The sequence below is a fragment of the Oculina patagonica genome, chromosome 1 (assembly GCF_052425735.1).
Source record: "Oculina patagonica isolate OP01 chromosome 1, crgOcupat, whole genome shotgun sequence".
In the NCBI taxonomy this organism is placed as follows: domain Eukaryota; kingdom Metazoa; phylum Cnidaria; class Anthozoa; order Scleractinia; family Oculinidae; genus Oculina; species Oculina patagonica.
Genome location: NC_135758.1, coordinates 13,377,739 through 13,392,102, shown reverse-complemented (window position 1 = coordinate 13,392,102; position 14,364 = coordinate 13,377,739).

Below are 14,364 nucleotides of genomic sequence, written 5' to 3'. Positions count from 1 at the left end.
AAAGTGTGAGCAAAGGTGATTTTCCATTAAATATAGAAAAAAATATATAATTGTAAATATAATTAGAAGAATATCCACCCAGTTTAGTAGAAAAAATTACAATTTCGTTCTAAAACCATAGTTATTAAAAAAAGAAGTTCAGCACAAATGCCGGCTCAGCGATTTGCAATTAAGCAGAATCAAGGAAAACTATAAAAATAATTTTTTCTTTATGATACATTTCCACTCTGCATGTTTATTTTTTTGGCCATGCGGACATGTACAGCGTTACAACTGGTTAGATATATTGCGTGACAAATGAGTCTTCTATCGGTTTACCACGCTGTCGTTGAATAAATAGTGTAAATAAGAAAACACGGCTCTGTTTTGTTGGCGCTTATCCCGACCTTTTTTCCGGGATTTGGAGAAGTAGTCATTGACACACTTGTGACGTCACAATTTGCCTACCAGCGGATTTTTGTGATAAGCAACTAATATAGATAGAATAGATCTTTCCACGCGATTGTTTTGAACGTCGACTGCGTTCTGAATGAGCAATAAATCGAAAAAAATACAAAATAATAATTAAAAAAACACACGATCTTTTTTTTTTGGTTTAACACTGTTGGTAAAACAGACCAATATACTTATCACTAATATCGCTCTCCTTTTGCATCAATACCAACTCTATTTATTTTTCTCCCTTGACAAAGTTTAAAATTCCCAAGGAAAAAATAAACACACACAAAAAACAAGACTGATTCCGTTGTCGTTTTGATCATGTGCCATTTCTGGGAATTCAACAAGATTTAGGATTTAAACTTTTGACGGAAAGCTCTCTTCGTCCATATAAACTTTAAACTTTCGTACTTCTCAGAAAAAAATCGATATGGCACACAAATATAATAAAATCAGTCACATCAGCTTTCGAGTGCGTAACCAGAAGTCGACCATGTATTTGTAATATTTGTAATCATCACTTCAATTCAAAAAAACCTTCGAATTGTGCCACTCTGGTTCTTCGATGTAACACTTATTAGCAAGAATTCTAGCAGTATCTGCTTGAAATAGAAAGTAAATAAATTCGAAAATCTGCAAATAGCCAACCTGAAGATTGCCTACTTCCCTGCATGACGTCGCCGTATTCCTGACGGAATTTTGATGCGGTGATACCTAAGGCACGTTTACACGGGAGAGAAATTTGGGTACGGACCCGGTCAGAAAAACAGTCTGAACCTAAACACTTTTGTAGAGAAACAGTCAAATCAAAATGGGGCCATAGGCGCCTGTGGGCGCGTTTACACGGCAGAGAAATTTGGGTACGGACCCGTCACAAAGACGGTGCGGACTTTACCACTTTTGTAGAGAAACAGTCAAATCAAAACGGGGCCATAGGCGCCTATGGCCCCGTTTTGATTTGACTGTTTCTCTACAAAAGTGGTAAAGTCCGGACCAATTTTCTAACGGGTCGTACCCAATTTTTTTTGTCGTGTAAACGCGGGCGCCGTTTTGATTTGACTGTTTCTCTGCAAAAGTGATCAGGTGCGGACTAATTTTTGACGGGTCCGTACTCAATTTTCTTTGTCGTGTAAACGCGCCTCTAGTCGTACCATTTTAGTACGCTTCGGTGTTTTTTGATCGCCTGCGTCTGGCCAAAATATGAATCATGGCTCAACTAAAGGCGCGTTTACACGGCAGAGAAATTTGGGTACGGACGTGTCACAAAAAAGATCCGGATCCGAACACTTTTGTAGAGAAACAGTGAATTCAAAACGAGGCCATAGGCGCCTCACACGCGGGTTTTGTACCTCATCCTAGCTTGGCTTACACGCGCGATGGCAGAAAAACTAAATATATTTTTTGATTTCCTAACTTACTCTGCTTGCGAGATAATAGAATGTATAATGGTGTATATTTAAGTTGATTCCTAACTTTTTTAATTTGCGAAAGAGAACTTTTGAAGTTGTCCTTCAGTAGCGTCTTGAATAATGATGATTGAATGAGTCAAGTGAGACCTTGAGATACTGTGTTCTCGCCGATCCAAAGCATCAAATAGGGCAAAAGAAAATATTCTAGACGAAAGCTGGGAATATAATAACACAAAATACAGCAGATTAATGCAGTCCGGTCGTTCTTTTTATAAATGTCAGTTTGTGGATTTGAAAAACTGATCGGACCATAGCATATAAAATATATTTTCTGTTCAACTCTGGAACAGAGCCTAAAATTTCCGTGGCGTTAATTCGTGTAACCGGACTTCAATCGGATGGGTAGCCTAAGGAATCTGAAATTAATATTAAACCAGACATCTACCAAATATTGTATTTTCTAGAGTTGACCATTTTAAATAATTCAAGAAAAACAATGACACGCTGAAGAAAAACGATTAGTTTTTCTATCTGCTGAAGAATGACACACGTGCCAACTGCCACTATTGATGACCAAGAGCAAAGATTCAGATGGGAAAAACAAGGAAATTAATATAACAATAGAGCTGATGTTCGCAGGTGTAAATTTGCTTTTTGCCCGACTCAGGCTCATTTTAGCCCAAGCTGCAGGCGAGGGCTAAAATGACCTCTAGGAAGGGCCAAAAACATCATGTTATTTACGCCCAAGGACATCAACTCTATTACTACTGACTGTAGTAATTTCAGAGGGTATTAATTGAGGAATCAAAAACAGTAAGCGATTGAACACTGCCGTTGCGAGTCCCCCTTTATTTCTGATTGAAACCAGGTTAAAAAGTTTACAAAACTCGGCAGAAAACCGCAAAATTTCTCAAAACAATCTTTGCTTGAAAAGGAAATTACAAAATTATATTGACAGCAAAGAGATAGTCGTCATTTAGAAGAGTTAAAATTAATTGTGCTGTTAACTGAACTGGCAGTTCGGAAAATGCCTAAAGTTCAACTGAACGAATTTCATTCGACGAAGACAAACTTACGTTCACTTCGCCGCCTGGATTCTTCTTTGAGTTTCTGTGTAATTCCTCTTTATCTAGCTGAGAAGACTGGGAATTTGCTTCCCGTTCAGTCCTTCAACCATTTTGTCGTTATAAAGCTCAAAAACAGTTTCGTCTCAGCTCAAATTAAACGGTCTTATGCCAGCTTGTGCCAGCAAGCAAGAAAACGGCGCGAACGGTTCAATGGTTTCCAGTTCTGATTTGTTCTCACTGGCTTGCTTAGTGACGTGTTTCTGATTTCCCCATATTAGCCCGAAAATACGCCACAATGCTTGATAAGAAATGATTATAATAGCAATTTTCTTTAAGCATTAGTCATTACACTATTTGTTTGGTGTATCTGTTGTTTATTTATTAGCTCTGGTTTTGTTGATATATAAAAACAAGAAGAAACACATACATGTATATTGCTCGTTATTATAAATATTCTCAGAAATGACTAAATAGAATTTAGCTTGAAACGACGCTTTGACTTTTTTTCTCATTACTGTACGTCATAGTAAATCCCAAGAGAAATTAAAAACAATGCTTATGCAAAAATTTTGGGTGGTAAACAAGATGTATTATAGGAACGGTGAAAACAGCGAGTTCTCTTTTCATTTAGAGTTCCATAAAGGTGTATTTATCGTAAAAGGAGTTAATGACCACATTGAAAATCTTAACAGCGAGCCGCGTGGACGCCATTTTCGTCATTTGCTTTTTAGCAAGGAGAAAAAGCCTGGGAACCAAATAGTAAGAACAATACAACCTAATAATGGCGTTTTACTTACGCCCAAATATGGGTACACCCGCGGCCTCTATGATTCTGCCACCGAGTCAGCCTCGCCTCTTGGCTCGGCTGCCTCGTTGGCAATAATAAGTTATTTGCGATGAACAACACCTTCAAATCTTTTTAACTTGAAATCGCCACCATTTCATTCCAACAATTCTTTAACGTAATAAATTGTCACCTAATTATTTGGGTGCTCTTGGCCACGCTTTAAGGCCAGTAGGCTTTATATCAGATCACAGCTGCATGCCACCATAAAATTGAGCCATTTGGTGTGACCTTTTGTATGTTTGTGCAATTGTAGAGTTACACGGTCTCTTTTGTTTTACCATGGTAATGAAAAAAAAAAGAAAGAAAGAAACACTTACGCCCACAACATTCACAATTTGTTGTGAAATTGGCGTTTTAGTTATGATATGGCCTCGCAAACTAATCTGTTGCTTAATTTTGCAGCAGATGCCTTCAGTTTTCATAGATTTTGATTCACTAAAAACTAAAAGCAATCAAATCTCTGCACGATTTTGATTTTTCTGGGAATAGCTTATTTGGGGAGTAATTGGTTTGATGCCGGCGAGGTTTAAGATTTTATGGAAGAGTTTTACAAAGGAAAGTAACCATCGAAAACAAATTACCCGCGCTCACTTCGCGTATCTTCAAGAGAAATTCAGTGTCATTTAAATTTTACAATTATTTCGTAGCTTCAAATTTAGTTTAAAATGGGGAGAAGTCAAAATTCTGTGAAAAATCTTGATTTTTGTCAAAATACCAAAACCACCTCAAGAAAAGAGACCCTTGGAACGAGGTTGAACAAAGACATACTTGTTCCGATGCATTATATTACTTAGGTTGTTATGGTTTTATTTGGTTTTCTGTTTACGACGAGTTGTTAAAAATGTGTTGTAAAATGGCTCGCCAAACTCGTCTGTTAGCCCCAAAACAGAAATGCTTCCACTACACCTAAAATATAAATTGGATCGTGCTAAAAATTGTGTTTACGTGAATCACTTATCAGGACCTTCCTTTTGTGAAAGATTGAGGAATTTAATTTTTTTGGGTCGAAAACAGTTAGATAAATTTACAGACGGCTGCTCTTAAATATAAAACAACTAAAATATGGTCACCTTTCGTTATTTCCCGCCCCCAGATCGCTATAATTTGAATTTTTGTAACTCTGTGATCCCCTCTTTGATTGAGTCGACCATTCAACCTGGGAAAAATATGATTCTTCGCTTTCAACAGTGACAAGCAACTCTCCTCTTACAATTTTCTTGGAACGGTAGTATCAAATATCATCAACTAGTTAAACTAAAAATTTAGTATCATTCATTGACATTTCACCGTTACGACTCTAAATCAGCAGATGGCAGAATGTGACATAACAGAATTGCTTAGTTGATATTTGTATGCTTCTTGAAAAGAGAATCCGGGAAAATAAAGCAAATGAGAGAAAATACCTTTTAAAGTAGCTGAACTTGAGATAAATATCTGGCTTCTGGTTTCAGTGTCCTGAACTGAAAGCTGTCTGATGTAAAACCGGTTTTGGCAAGAAAACAAGTAAGAGGCAGGAAAACAAATCAAACTTCACAGTTTCCGTTAATAACAATAACTTTCAGGCGGAAGCCCTTATCGTGATTGGCTACGAAAATGCCCAACAATCTGGTGCACTTTTAAGACTTAATGACTTGCTCATCAGTGTTCACCACAATAGCGATAAAATGTTTATTACCATTGTGCTAAATGTTATGAACTAAGTTACATCAAACGCCTGTTTAATTAGTTTATTTTATTTCTTATATCAATCCCTTAACGATATTGGCGTTAAAGTGGCTGGTGAGTATAAATTAAACGCCAAAACACATTTTTAGCGTTATACTGATTGCCTTCCAAGAAAATACACAATAACAGAATGCACTTTAAATTGCTTCTTACAATGATCAAAGCTTTGTTAGTGAAACTATTTAAAAAAAAAAACTCACCGCACTCATTTTTTTAATCTGTTTCGTTTACCACTCTCAAAATACATTATTGAAAACATTACCTCGCTTTTGAAACCGCCTTTAATCTACTCTGCTTTAAATTCCAAGCATGTTATTCCAAGAATACTTTAGCGCAACAACTTGTCACCGAAGGTTTTTGGCGTAGGCTTCTTGCTCGATCTAAGCTTAATATTTTGTCATGATTGGTTACGACAACACTGAGCCATCTGGTGTCGGAGTGATTTTTTTTCTGAAGCTCTGTGTGTGTGTCTTGATAGTTCAGTTGGTCACTCTCTCTTATGAAGCAATAAAAAATGTAATCATTTACTACTAAGCGTAAAATTAAGTCTTTGTTATGATACCTGTTTCTGAAGTTTGTCGACGAGGCCTTTCTTGTTGTAGATTTAGGGGGACGGATATGATACTCTACTGAGAAATGGATTCAAGTAAAAAAAAGGAAGTAAAAAACATCATTTCCGTGTCTATATGTATTGGGGAACCTAATTAAAATACCTAAAAACTATTAATACTTAAAAATACAAAGCCTAAAATAATTTAAATTATTTTTTTCTTTGTTCGTGAGCGGGCGGTATTCTACAAATCCTGCGATCTGATTGGTTCCGGGAGCGGGCGGTATTCTCCAATCCGGCCCTCGACAGCGGGCGGTATCCGTTGCGAGAGGAATCGTCGAGTGTACTTTCCGCGCGAAATCATTTTGCTGCGTTGTACGAACGAACACATGAAAGATTTGCTCAGCAAAATCGAAATAGCCGCTCACTAACTGTTGTAAATGCGAAAAGACAGAATAGAAGTGGAATTAAAGGCCTCGAAGTTCTTCTAAAGGCGAGTGTTGATTTTGTTTATCAATAAATTAAGTTCTAGTTGATAGTTTGTTGAGTTTGTGGTTGTTTGTGCATTTTGCAATCATTTGCACGCCATTTTAATACGATAAGCTGCGCCGGTTTTAAACTTCAATTTTGAGTAAAAACTGTCTTTTTATCGGCCACTTCTTTGCCAAAACAAAACACTAGTTGCCATCATTCAAGAAAATGAGATTCGTTAATTAAAAACAGCCAAAATAATTCTGACAATATTGTGCCGTACGTCCAAGCTTCGCATTTCATTTAGTTTCACTTTCGCACTGTTTATCACAAAATAATAATTATGCTGGGAATTAACGCAGAGCTTATTAATTCGTTAAATACAAGTGTGTATAGCTATACCGCAACTGTCTTTCCGTCAGATAGTTTTTTTTTTTCGGGAAATTCTCAAACTTAACATCCTGCGAACAGAGTTCTTTATCAAAACATTCATCGGGAAGCCGGAATCGGCGTTTAGTTTTGTCAATGATAATGCTTTGGCTCGATTTTACATTTATGATATATTTACTACTTCAATTTCTTTGATTGAATCTCTTCAGTGTTAATTTAATATGCTGAACTTTTCTGTAAATACGGCTCATTTTATTTATTTCGAACTAAATAACAAACAGCATTTTACACTCTTGCTAACCCGTCGATCGACTCAACGGCATTGAAATTAAATGGCGCGCGTATACAGACAAAGATTTTGTGACACAATCTTTCTAGGTTTCTTTTAAAAACAGATAAAGTGGGAAAAAAAATAAAAACGTTATTCACCAGCCTAGGTCGGTCCGTATTGGGAAAAACTGTGCCCTCGGTCTTGGAACCGCCCTCGGCCTGCGGCCTCGGGCGGTATCCAAGACCTCGGGCACAGTTTTTCCCAATACGGACCTCCCGGCTGGTGAATAACCTATATATACTTAACTAAAACTAATATTTGCAATATTTTCTATGCACTACAGAGCTTACAGCAGTTAATATTATTTTCTAGTACATATAGTCCGATAGATACATTTTCCGATTTTTGTTCTAAAAGTAGTTACTGTTGGCGAGTTTTCCAGGTCTTTGCTTAGTTTTGTCCACAGTTATGGCCCAAGATATCTGATACAATGTTTCCGGTAGCGTTAAGCATCAAAACGCGTAAGACAAAATCACTGTTTCTAAGCGAGTGTGTAGGGTCTTTGCAGACGAAAAGGGCAGAGACCTTGTATGGTGCAAGCGCGTTTTTGACCTTATACATAAGCGTTTCTGTATCTTTTAAACGCCTATTATATAGTGTGGGAAAATCTGCACGTCCCAAGAGTTCTTTATAGGTTTCGGCGTGGGATTGAGAAAAATAATCAAGTCAGAAACTGAACTACTTAATTTTCTATTTTATCGATTGTAAGAACTGCACTGACCCATACGTCACGCCGAGTAAAAGGAGCATATTAGTTTTGCTTTTCATACTTTGCAAGTTTTATTTGCATTTCTATTTAAGGCAGTTGATTGTGGTAGTGCTTCTTCAATACACGAAAAGGGTGGGTACCATGATTTATAAGCTGAATATTTAGGTTGAGGACATGAATTCCATAAGAGCTAAGTTAACGAGTTACTGAAGAGGTGTAATGTGAGAATTTAAAATGCGGCTAACCGTAACTTTGAATTATTGATCATTACTGATGTGGAAAAGGCAAGATTAATCAAATGTATTAAAGTGATCACATACGGATGAATTCCATGCAAATAACATTAAGGCAATTCTGATATATAAAAGGTTGATTTACACGTCAGATCTAGAGTCGCTTTAGGGTGTACATGTATTAAAATGAATGAAATTTTTGAAAAAAAAAAAAACGCGAGAAGAGAAGAGGCAATGAATCGGGGATTTATTTCTCACTTGTTTAAAAAAATTGATCGAAGCGACAAAACATTTTATTTTGATAGCCTAACGCATGCATTTGTGAACTGTCGTAGCAAACATGCTGTTTTATCAAGAAATGCTATGCTATTCGTGCCTTACTCCCTGACCGAAAAGAACTTCACTGATTAGTGTTTTCTTTGTCGGAAATTCATAATTGTACAAACTGCAGGTAACCGAAGTACTGTTTCTTCCTTCATTGTGGTGTTAGAGATTCACCTCCATACTGGTCTCACAGGAAACTTTCCCTTCCCCTTTCAATTAACAGCTGTAGCCCGGGAAAGTCGTGGACTCTGATTCAGGTTGGCTAGGGATTCTCTTGAATGATCATAAATTCATATAGACTGATTCCACAAAGAAACCTTTTATCTTGATCCTCGGGTAGGCGGTTGCGCGACTCGTAATAAGGATCTATTTCCGGAAAATGTACTGTAAACATTCGTCCCCCTTTCCCACAGATCATCGTGCAAACGCTCTCCACTGACTTTTCTAACACTAAAACTGTCTTCTCTCGCCATCAAATAGATTAAAAAAAAAAAACAGGACAGGTTGCAGTGTATCTGGTAAAAGAAATCCTTGTGACGCCCCGTAGATGACCCGTCCGAAGTCGTCTCTTATGAGAAAAAAAGGAGGAAGGAGGTAGAGAGGGAAGAGAGACATCACATCGTCCTTCGCGTCTTGCAATTTTTTCGAAAGATAAGACTGGGGCAAGTCAAACGCCGTAGTGCCGATCACAAAACTACGAATGTATTTTATGACGAAAGCTGTTTGTCTAACAAACGTTGGTCCGCTCTGCTTGTCTTTATAAAATAATTAAGATAGTATGCGCGCTCTCATTGGTCGATTGGTGAGTTTAGATGAGAGTATGTAAACACGGTTGTGACGTCACGGTTTCTGTGTTTCCCGGCACAATTTAAAAACACTATGAAACTGCCAAAAAGACTTGTAAAGTATTTTCAAGTATAAATATTAAAGAAATGGAAAACAATACCAAATTTTGATATGTGTTCCGGCTTTCTCTTCCTTAGTTAGCCCGAAGAAAAACAAAACAAAAGAATATGTTGCAATAAAAATTAAATTTGCTGTGCAGTGACTCGCGAAAGCTCTACCTGTTGATTAAAAAAACTGAATACATGTATAACGTCTGATCTACCAAAAAATACCAGAAGAGAGACGGTTGCAGAAGCTAACACTCTACATCACCGACTTGAGTAAATGAAGGAAGGTAAAAATGCCACATTCTTAACTCGTTTCTCGATTGACGCTTTGCCCGCTATCTTTAATATTACTCATGCGAAGCGTGACGTCATACTGGCAGTGATGATTGAACCACATTTTCCTTAGAGACACGCCCCCCTCCCCCCTCCCAGTGGTCAATTTCAAGCGAGATGAGCTTCTAAATGCCCAAGATATGAAGCGGTTAAATGTAATACCCCTGCTAAAATTTTGCCTTATGAACTTATTCATGGTCAGGTATCCCCTGCGACCTTTAAGGAGCTTAGAACAATTTTACCCAAGAAAAAGAGTAGTAAAAGGGAGTATGGAATTACTACTATTTTTGGGCAGCCATCCACTAAAAGTGGGCAGCTAGAATAAATTAATTTTGGATGACGTCATAATGGAGGTGTGGCTTATGATTTAAAATGCGCGGGAATCTTTGGTGAGGTGAAATAAATTAAAATAAAATGCGCGCGGTAATTTATGCAGCATAATTAATATAATAAAAACGCTTATAGATGCTAATTTCTCAAGCAAACTTCACCGAGTTTATACCGTAATTCGCTTAAATGCTGATACGCGTTCTCTACCTGAAATTAAGATAAAGCCAAACACGTAAAATATAGGTTTACTAGTCATAAAGTTGTACATTGATCAAATTGTTTTCACAAAATCGGTTCACAGCTGGTCTTACAATTTATTTTACTCGTAACTGCTCGATAACTCCATATTGCCTATGTAGTATTGCCGTATTGGCCGACTAATGAAATTTTGTATGGGAAAAATATTTTTTAATAGTTTACACGCGACTCATTCCGTACAGAAGCGATTTGCTTTCGCTAAATAAAACCTAATGTTTATATCCGTGGTCACTCAAGCCCACGTTCGCCGGCTTTGTATGAGAACAATGCATAGGTAAGCCTCTGTCTGCTCGATGGTGAATATTTATTCAATCTATTTGAGCTTCAAAAACCTCTAGTAAGCTAAAGGAAATATATCTTATGCAATTTAAAAAACGGAGCTTCTTATAAAATTCTCTCACTTCGATCCGCAGTGGAACAAGTGCTCTCAAGTAGACTATGTACCCTACTCTGTCAATCTGTCAACCAAGTAGACTTATCTTGTCGTCAAGGCATAAATTATGCTGCATAAATTCCCGCGCGCATTTTATTTTAATTTATTTCACCTCACCAAAGATTCCCGCGCATTTTAAATCATAAGCCACACCTCCATTATGACGTCATTCAAAATTAATTTATTCTAGCTACCCAAAAATAGTAGTAATTCCATACTCCCTTTTACTACTAAAAAGTACGCTGTGCCTTCATAATGCGGCCTGCTAAAATGGATGCCAAGTTGGTTACGTGGGGGAACAGTACGAAAAAGGTAAGACCAAATGCAACGGCACTGCATTGTTAGAATGAAGCGCGTGCTCAAGCTAAACAAATGTGACGCAATACGGTATGATTGCGTGAATTTACAAAAGGCTTAAACTATAGAATTATAATTAGAATTAAACAAGCTTATTCCAGTCAAATCAACATAGTCGGAAGCTCTTCTTATAAATTAAGCGTCCACCTTTTATAATAAACAAACTGGACTGAGGGTTTGAAGTTTACTATTGGTTTTTAAGTCTCCAGTAAGCAACCACTTGATAAATCGACGGACGGAGGAGATTTTCGCGTGTGCGGCCGTACCGCCAAAGGAAGAAATGCTCAAAGCTGTGTATTTTGGTAAAGAATGTCTAGCCAGTAACTAGAGCATAATTTGCGCGAAATGAGATAATTTCTTTATCACTTCTTCTATTCCATTAAACAAGCTACTTTTTTGTTTCGCTTCATTAAATTTTCGCGATTAAAAAAAACTTCGCAAAAAGGGCCAAAACATGATGTGGCGAAAATTTTGTGCAAAAATGTTTGTCAGAAAGAATCTCTATATCGTGTGCAATGAATGTTGAACGTTTTTTGGACATGGGATACATATTATCCAAAAATCTATTCACCTTAATATGACTCATGGGTGGGAGTAACTCATTTTTACTCGTAGTGAAAAAAAATACTAGGCTAGGATTTTTTTTATTTGCGAGCATAAAAGATACCCAATGACTTTGATTGAGGAATATACAATTAATTATGCGTGAAGAATTTGTTAAGCATCAATAACACTTACACTCTTAGTTACGTAATACATTTTCGAATCAATGCTTAATGTACACAGAACCATACGTAGGGATAATATTTAATGCTGATCCAAAGTTAAGAGTTTCTGATCGAAAGTAGCGAAGATTATAAAATTTCCGAATGAAGTTGAATTCTTATGCATTCTTATGTCCAATTGTTAACTGTCCAATTGTTAAGGTGATTCCTTAGTATTGCATTGCGCATCCTTGCTGAGTACAATTTGAGGAGTGATTAGCACGCACACATAAACAAAAATTTTCAGCTTTTTTCTTTGCAGCTTGGTTCGCAAGAGAGATAAATCATCGTTTTCTCGTAAACGAGCACGGTGACCTTTCATTTTTGTCTTAGTTTGAGTGTAGCGATCAAATTCTTTCTATAAAATGAATATAGATCAGTTTCTATAGTAGAAAAATAAATTATCACTGGAAAGTTGTACTTTGCCAGTACTCATAAAGATATAATTATGGCCTCGAGAATATACTGCGCGCTTGGAACATATTATCGACAGTGATTAAAATCACTGTCGATTAAAAGTGCGTGAATTTATCAAGAAACATACATTAAATTTTTCCTTGACATCGATGCATTACATTTACTGTTGTATTAAACACTTTGCTTACAACCTGCGTTTTTGCTCTCACGGAGCGTAACTGAACGGTTCAAATATGAACGTTTCTGAGGGTGTATTATACTCTGGCGGTCTGGTAGCCTCCCACGCAGTCGTTCTTACCACGAAGGAGGAGGAGTGAAACACGATCGCCCCTAAGAACGACTGCGTGGGAGGCTAGCGATCTGGCGGCTTAAGCTAATTTTTAGTCTCGGTCTGCGGGTACATTTAACAATTATTCTTTGAAATCGAGGTGAATAGTGGTAGAATATTCACCGAGCCGCGGAGCGGCGAGGTGAATATTCTGCCGCTATTCACCGAGATTTCAAAGAATAATTGTTTTAGTATATACACACGAAGTGATATCAACAACAAGCGATCTCAAAGTTTTCAGAAGGAAATCATTTAAAGTCGATTTAATTGACCTCTCAATTCATGCGTGGAAAACGTACATATAAGCGGCACTAACAGACATGCGCGAAACAGTTTACAGAATGTTCAAACATGGCAAATCTAGTTAATCTTCGATAAAATCCTCGTCACAATCTACCAAAATGGTCCTTTAACACCACTCAAACCTGAAATCTGATCAAAAACCTGCTTGCAAAACATTTTGACCGTTGAATCAAAGCTTTTGAAGTTCACTTGAATTGAAAATTGAAAGAGCAGTTGGCGAAGGATCCACCTGAAAGTTTGGATTATCAGCTTACTGAATGTCTGCAGAACTGTGGTGAAAACTGGATGTTTTCTTGCACAAAGACTTTTTCCTGAATATTTGTGGAGGATCTTGGTTGAATAACACTTGATGTTGCTGCCGATATATCTGCGGTATTCATTTCTGCCGATGCCGGGCGAAGAGCGACTTGACGGTAAGCAATTGTTTATCGTTTAAGTACTCGAGTTGTGTGGACATTGTGCTGCAAATTGCGAAATATGTAGTCTTCTCTTACTTTGAAAACCATCAGGCCAAATTTCTTAGCCTTTTTTTGTCTTTTCTGGTTCAGCATCTTCTTGTATTCTTAGTATTTGCGATTCAGAAACGCCGGCGAAACGCGAGTTTACGCCGGCCATTTTGTTTCAGTTTGGATCAAGCATTATTCACTCCGTAGGGAGTGAATAATGCTCATTAGCCCGAGATAGCGAACCAATCAGATTGCTTGAAACACCAAGAACACTGAGTGTGTATATACTAATCATATTTATCTGCCAAATGAGTATGTAATATTCGCACAAGCACGGACAGTCGGAAGTCACTATGGCAAATAAAGATAAAAAAAAGGCGCGGGGTATTTTTCTATGGTTCTAACATCTGTTTATCAGGATTCAGCTGGAATTTAAAAAAGGCCCGATTTGGACTTGAGAAATTAAGGCCGGCGAAGACAGGCCCACTTTTTTGTATGTTTACAAAAAGCGATCTAATGGTTGCTAAAATTTAAATTTTTACTAACATGAAAATCAAAACATATCAAAATTAAACTGCGTTTCCAGCATTTGAAGGTCCAATTTAAAGGTATTACGTAATAAAAATAGTAATATTTTTCTGTGCCTACTGATGATTTTTGAGCGGCGAACTTATCGACTTATATAATTTTTAGTTCTGACCACGCTCAAAATGAAGCATATTGCAGCATAGGCTAATGAGATCTCTAAAAATATATATTCTGACGCATACAATATTCAGGCGCTAGCAAGCTCTGCTCGAAATAGAGATACGCGTCTAGGCATGCGCTGTTTCTAGGCAATATTATGGCACTCCCAAGTTCTTCTCGTTGACAGAGAAACGCCACTAGGCATGTGCTGTTTCTAGGCAATATTCTCGCGCTCCCAAGTTCTGCTCATCCGTCAACTGTCAGCTGTCATTCATATTTTTCTAATTGGAACCCCTAAAATGTAGAACGTTTAAGATCGTT